The sequence below is a fragment of the Vespa mandarinia genome, chromosome 9 (assembly GCF_050613455.1).
Source record: "Vespa mandarinia isolate Hongniang chromosome 9, ASM5061345v1, whole genome shotgun sequence".
Taxonomy (NCBI): Eukaryota; Metazoa; Arthropoda; class Insecta; order Hymenoptera; family Vespidae; genus Vespa; species Vespa mandarinia.
The window spans coordinates 4,549,704-4,557,120 of record NC_140818.1 but is presented as its reverse complement, the minus strand read 5'-3'; the positions used below and the strand labels follow the sequence as shown (position 1 = coordinate 4,557,120).

The following is a 7,417-nucleotide window of genomic DNA, read 5'->3' as shown; positions in this document are numbered from 1 at the left end:
GCCAAAAGACATACATATAAATGAAGAATTAGAATTGGAAGTATTGGACGTATTATTTCTAATAAACTTTGCCAATCGCGCATCATGAAATTAATCCTTTAATGGATTATTTTATTTTAGAAATTTTTCAAAAATTATTATTGTAGTAGTTATTATATATGTATATATATATATATATATATATATATATATATATATATATAAAGTAAATATTAAAACAGATATAATGGAAAAATAATATCATAATTTTGTTGCACGTTGAATATTAAACAACATTATATTTATTAATGTAATATATTATAATGTAATATATTACATTAATATATTTATATATATATATATATATATATGTAATATATTATAATTGTAATTTTAAAACAATACACGCATTTAACTTGCGTCTTTCTAATTATATCGTTTTTCATGCGGTTAACTCTCATCTTTCTAATTATATCGTTTTTCATAAGGATATTTCTTGAACAAGAAAAAGCATTCTTTCGAAAGACGATACTACGATGACATGCAACTCGTAAAAGAAAATCTGTAGAGAAGAATAGCAGCCTTCCCGTTCGTCATGGCTCGTATAACATAATAATATACGTAATGTTGTCACCGTTGTCGCCGCTGTTGGAAGATCGTCTTATACCCGTTCTTGCTTATGGTACAGCAAAAACGTGTCTTCTTATTCCTTTACCGAGTTTCATTCCCAGGCGGGTGAACTAAGCAAAAATTCACGGCTGGTGAAATAAAACGAACGGGATTGTATGCAACGCCATATCCAATGGGGCTTTCTTCGCCGAATCCCCGGTACGGTCGGTCGAGAGTTGTTTGTTTTGTAAGAAGCCACCGGGTGCTCGCTAAAAAAAGCATGAAACGTCAAAGGTACATTCAATGTTGCTTCGTTTGTCGGCCTGATGTCGTATTGGCGAAAGGAAGCGAAAAAACAAGCGTCTTTTGTGAGTATAGAACACAATGAGAGTAAGCTAGATTGAAAAAAAGAGCAAGACATGTTGAACTATGCTAGACATGTTGAAAATAAAAGAAAGAGGGAGGAGAACAATGGATGGTGTAATATCTTAGCACATGAAATTCTAAGAAGATATTCTTATTAAAAATTCATGAGTTTCGAGTATTATTACTTTTTAAATCTTACAATGAATCAATATGATTATGTCACTTATGTCGATAGAATAAGATGTTTATTAAAAAAGTCTGAAGATTTAAAAGTAAAATATAAAGGAGGACTTGTCTTAATTATCATGGCAACGCGGAAAGATGGTGTTAACGTTACGTCCAGGTTTCCTCGTACAATGTCGGCTAAAATGGGCGTGCACGCGTGTTATCCTACAGCCACGGTTCGTAGGGTGCTAACTAATCTGATTAGAATCCGATCTACGCGACGGACAACGAAAACGGTACGGCGTAACATTCACATCCACAGGTGGCCAATTAATTTACAAGCGCGCACACTTTAAGCGACATCGATTGATATTCCGAACGTAAAGTCACCTCCCTTCGGCCTATGAATCAGGTGTCGACGACATGATGGCTCTTTCGTATTTGACACTTCATTGCTCTTACCATCTATACATATAAGAAAGTTTTGTTCGTTATCTTTTTATCGTTGTGCGTTTTTAAACGAATTCGAAGACATCTGTCTAGTTAGGTTGTGTTAGAGAAATGATTTTCTTAAGGACGCAATCGTCTCTTTGAATATATAGAATATTCCATGAAAGTATCATGGAATTAATCAGAACAGTATAATGACCGAACGTTTTGGGGGGACAAATGTAGAATTGAAAATCACGACAATTACTATTCAATCATGAATTTCATCATTGATTTAATTATCAGTCAATAGTTCGACGAAGGAATTTGAAATAACTTGATTGATCTATTTTAAAAAATACTATGAAAGTAAGTTATTATTTAATTTATCATGTTTTTTTTTTATCACGCACTTGTTGCATTCCCTAGAGATAAGATCGATTTTCTTGAAATCGATATATCTAAGAAGTATAAGAGCATTTTTACGATCCTCGAGAGAATAAAATCGGTTTTGTTCTTGCAATAAGGCAAATCGTGGTACTGGTGAGTTCTAGCTACTGTAAGCTCGACTATGACCTCGGACTTCCGGGTGAAGTCGCTGTTTCCAATTTTTTTTTTCGGATTATCTAGAATAAGTTAGGCAATTGTTGGCCACGAGGTTGCTAGCTATCCCGCCTGAAATTGTGTCCTCGAAGCCGGACAAGATAATAATCCTTAGGGAGCGTACAGAAAGAGAAAGAGAGATGAATCGAGCTTTTTCCAAAACGATTATCTCTCTAGTATGAGAAAATAGCTAGCGGTGGATTACTAGTAGTTATTAAAGAAAATTACTTTCACATATTTCTCGAATATTTTTCGAATCGTTTCTTCTTCTTTTGAAATCGTAAGAATCGAAGAAAAAAACAATTTTGGATATATTTTAAGGATTCAACGAGGAAAGAAATTTTTCTTTGGAGTGGAATGGAGTTGGTAACTAAAAGAAAATAAAAGAAAAGAAACAAAAAAAAAAGAAAAAGAAAAGTAGTACTTGTAGAGAAATAGAAAGAGACACTCTCAGTGATCTTATTGCCCCTTTGCCGTTCCGCCATCTACGTCATTCTTTTTCTCGCGTTCTCTTCCACATTGCCATGCTAGCAGGCCGCGTCTAATAAAAGCTTTGCAACACGAGAAGCGCTAGGAAGGTTTTCTCCTTTTTGGATGAAAAACAGTGCCAAGGGTAGGAAGAGACCATAGCTCGTAGCACTCCAACAGCGGCACCGACTCATTCTCGCGGTCTCGCAAATCATTCGAGTTGGCCTTACATTTTCAGCAAAGAGTTAGAAATATTTGCCGTGTTCTTTACTTTAGTTGTGCTTTCATCTATCCTTGAAGTATGGAAATACACAAGTATTTTCTCTTAAAGTTATAAATGTTATCAATTTATTCGAAAGATTAAAGTTAATGTGCATAAGAAAATGATCGACCGAAGGATACCGTATTATAGTTTATCGTTGCAAAATATCTCCCAGTCGTATATAGAGAATCATATCACACAGTAATAACTTTCTTCGGAAAAGGAGAAGAAGAGAATGAGGGTTGCATCTGGGTTGCGATCCTCGCTAAAAGATATTTCAAAAGAGATGAAGGAAGTAAACTAAGCGGGGTTGGCTCCTGTCGTTGATAGTATTCCATACGATTCATCCGTGAATTTTTCGCTAGCGAGATGGCTGGGTAGTCTCAAATGTATAAGACGAAGAGAGAGAAAGAGAAAGAGAGAGAGAGAGAGAGAGAGAGAGAGAGAGAGAGAAAGAGAGGTGGAGGAGGAAGAGGCTGAAAGGTGAAGATCTTACGAGGGTGAGGAAGACGTAGTTGTAGTTGGGGGTGGTTGATATAAAGGCGAGAATAGACGGGACAGACGGAAAGGAGAGAAGAGCCACCGTTGACGGTCGTATGCGTTGTACGCACGCGTGAGAGAGAAAGAGAGATAGTGAATCAGATAGAGAAACAGAACAGAGAGAGACAGAGAGAGACAGAGAGAGAGAGAGAGAGAGAGAGAGAGAGAGAGAGAGAAGTAGGGAGGGTCTGGATGCGTCTGTGAAATTCAACCAAGCTGTTCCGCTGGTAATAATGGACGAGAGGCAAGCGTTGAAATGCAAATTAGAGAGCGGGTCGCGGACAGCTTGATACATGTGCGGGGATTGTGGTTTCGCGCGACGCACAACGCCGCCTATATTTGTGGAATAAAGGAGTTTGTTTTGGAGTTTTGCTCGGTACGGGGGATATTATATAACGTCGGTGGGTTATAACATCGGTACGCTGACTCACCTGTATTTCATGTGTGCCAGGATGGTCATTTCCCTAGTTTTTTCTTTTCTTTTTCTATCTCATCTTCTCTCTCTCTCTCTCTCTCTCTATCTATCTCTTTTTTTTATTTTTTTATTTTGTTATGATCTTTCACTTTTGTGAATGATCGTTCATCGTAACACGTAACGCATGTTATTCTACACTGAAAGGGTGGGAAAGAGGTGTTAGAATGGAAAAGAGGGAAAGAGAGAGAGAGAGAGAGAGAGAGAGAGAGAGAGAGAGAGAGAGAGAAATTGTTCGAAAAAGGTATCCCAGTATGTTCCTGACAACTTAATGCCACAAAGATTTCTCGGTTTTGTGGAAGGTCCGAGTTACCACGGGCTAAGTAATCGCAAATTGGCTGCGGTGTTTCCTACAATTTTTTCCGTAAGCTCGTTACGGTGCTATCGATTTTTGCGGTGAATTACGAGTTCGCGAGGGCGTAGTCGAGAGAGTGGCGCTCGTGAATACGTGTATACCACTCGTGAGGGGAAACGAGAAGGGACGAGAGAAAGAGAGAAAACGAACGAGAAAGCGGCCCTTGCCCGCAGTTACAAGCAAGTGAAATTCACGCTTTCTTCTTTGTGTGCGAGTCAATACGCGCTGCGGAATCGAGTACGAAATAAACACGAGAATCCGTTTCTCATTGGGAAACGTTTGTTCGTGTTCCATCAAAGTTTTTTAGGCTAAGCCAAAGCTTTCTAATAAATCTCATGATTTATTAAAAGTTATTCCAAGTTTTGCAGCATGTCGTCCAATATTAGAAATCTTTTCTTTTCTAAGCTGTACAAATGTATACATACATACATACATACATATATATATATATAATAATTATTATTATTATTAAGTTGCTAATATTGTATTAAAAAAAATTTATTTTAATTATAGATATTTATATACAATAATTTCTTGTTAGTTCAACATAAGCGATTAGTTTATCTTGTAGATAAATAGAAGAAGCAAAACAAGGCAAGGCGAAGCTAGTAGTAATATTCGTTGATGGTTTAGCCGAAGCTCGTCTCGTGCTCGTCGCGTGATCGATGGAGACGATCTTGTGACCTATGCCGTATACTCTACGACAACCCAACGAAATGGATTTTCTACGCTACGCTACCATAGGCAATCTATAAAATCGTAAATATCAGCAGCTACGGTTGGTGAATTTGCGAACATTCGTCTCCTTCTTCCTTTTAAATTTATTGTTATGCTAACGTAACGTGAAAGTCCTTTAGCGTGAGCTTTTCTGAAATGAGCTTCCGATTTCCGTATCAAACGGTGTATTTTTTTCCCGTTCAACGTTTTTCAAGCATTTTGAAAATTTCGTTCTATCACTCGTTTTATTTCTATGAATTTCTAGATGATTTTAGATTCGATTAGAAATACGAGTACGAGCTTTCTTGTAAAAGTTGTACTCTCTTACTCCATTGTGAAGTTAAGCCGATCGATACGTTTCATGATCGACATTTGAATTATTTCGAAAGCATTATCGATCGTTGATATATTTTATGTTACGTGGTTTTAGAGAAAAGCAAAGAACGAAAAAGAGAGAGTAAGAGAGAGAAAGAGGAAGAAAGAAAGAAAGAAAGAGAGAGAGAGAGAGAGAGAGAGAAAGCAAGAGGAAGAGAGGAAAAGAGAGAAAGAGACAATGGGTCGTAAAAGTTTCCATTAACAGCTTTTATCCTTGCTTTTATACTAGAATAATGCTGAATTTTCAAGCGATGGTTTCGAGTGCTCGAGTGCCTAACGATATGCCAAAGATTACTGAATAATTCTAATGCAGGAATGGAAAAAAAAGTTATGACGTCTTTCGATTCTCCGTTATCTTTTTTATCGCTTCGTTTTTCAATTTATAATATATGTACAGTAATAATTTTGTAAACAATATATGTTGGAAAGAGCGTTGAAACTAAATTTCAACATAGCCTTTATACATTCATAAACGTTTGCTTTTGAAAGAAAAAATATTTAAATGCCAATGGATAAGAAAGAAAAAGTTTGCGCTATGAAGATGAATGTGTGTACGCACATTATCGACATCTTTGACATCCTCGCAAACTCGTGTCTTTGCTCTCAACTTTTTGCCGTCGCGATAAGAATGAAAAAGAAGCTACACGTGGGTGAGTATAGTGATGGTAATACAACGATATCTGTTTTTTGTAGATTTTTTTTTTTTTTTTAAATAAAAAATCACGATTTTGAAATAATATTTATGAATTTTTCGAAGAATGCTCGGCGTTCTATAAAAAAATGAACCAGTGATGATTTTCGAATGGAATTGCAAACACGTTCCCAAATGAAAATTGATTCAATTATTTTTACTATAATTATTGAAAATAAATTCCGCGTAAGACAAACGATGCTGAATTTGCAAATGGGAAATGGAGAATAGAGTAATATATATATAAGCATACATACAAGCAAAAAAATTATTCAATGTCTATCTAACTTCGGGAAGGAACCGAGGAGACAAGACGTGAGATTGTAAGTACAGAAGAATTAATAACATGTAAATCAGAATTGTAGATACATATTTGTCTATTGGTATAAATAGTTATCAATAAATCCTGTTCTTACACATGCATGTAACAATACATATATATATATATATATATATATATATATATATATATTTATTAGCAATCAATAATATCACAGTCGATTTCATACAAATAGGAAAAAGTCATTTTCTTTTCATTCCATCCATCTTACTTTATATTATTCTATTCGTAGGTGAAGAAATATGATTGTGTGTTGCAAATGTTTATACGTATCAAAAGTGAGACATACCTACACAAGCACAGATTTCGTGCTTTATGAGAAAGCATGGTTTTCAATTCATTATCTTAATAATGATCGCGTATAAAAAAACAGCAATATTTATAAAAATTAAAAAGCAAATGTGATTTGTTTTACCTTGTCAGCTTTAAAGTTTTATAGTTCGAATCATTAGTTTTATATTTTCTAAGGTTGTCATTTTTTTTCCTTTTTTATTACATTCATCGTTTGAATATAATCTGAAAATAAATTAGTAATAATAATAATAATTTGTAATGAGTATCATAAAAATGAAAGAAAATAATATATATGTAATAAGTATCTAAAACTTTTTCGATTGATCGTCATATTTGAAATATATTAATCCCGTAATTGTATTTTTTCTTGTACAATAGAACAAGATTAACGAAAATAAAATATTCTTTTACATAATATATATTTGATTAATACGTTTTTATTGACTGCCAGTTTACATACTTAGGATTGATTCTATCTTGTTTCATTATTATGCAATTAATTACTAATCCTACTACCTCATAAAATCTCCTCAACGAAGCTTGACCGAAATCAAACGGGAGTGCGATTGACAGACCGTAAGATAGCAAATCCTCTTGGAGCAGGCACCTTTGGCACGAGATACGTAGATATCGTGCCAATTACTGTGGCTAGCACACAGAGAAACCTCGAACCGTGAGTTATGCACTCGAACGCATTACCATGTGCCGCTGCAGGAATCGTTGGCACGCGCTTTAGTCGTCGTAGATTAACG

The 7,417-nt window shown here is 35.2% G+C and overlaps 1 long non-coding RNA gene across 1 annotated transcript; it reads left to right on the top strand.

Annotated features, from left to right (window-relative positions):
* Window positions 1-3,610: 3,610 nt before the first annotated feature.
* On the top strand, window positions 3,611-6,837 carry LOC146872765 (uncharacterized). Its single transcript, XR_014982539.1, has 3 exons — window positions 3,611-5,990; window positions 6,098-6,354; window positions 6,604-6,837. It is a non-coding gene; the product is annotated as an uncharacterized LOC146872765 (long non-coding RNA).
* The last annotated feature ends 580 nt before the right edge of the window (window positions 6,838-7,417 follow it).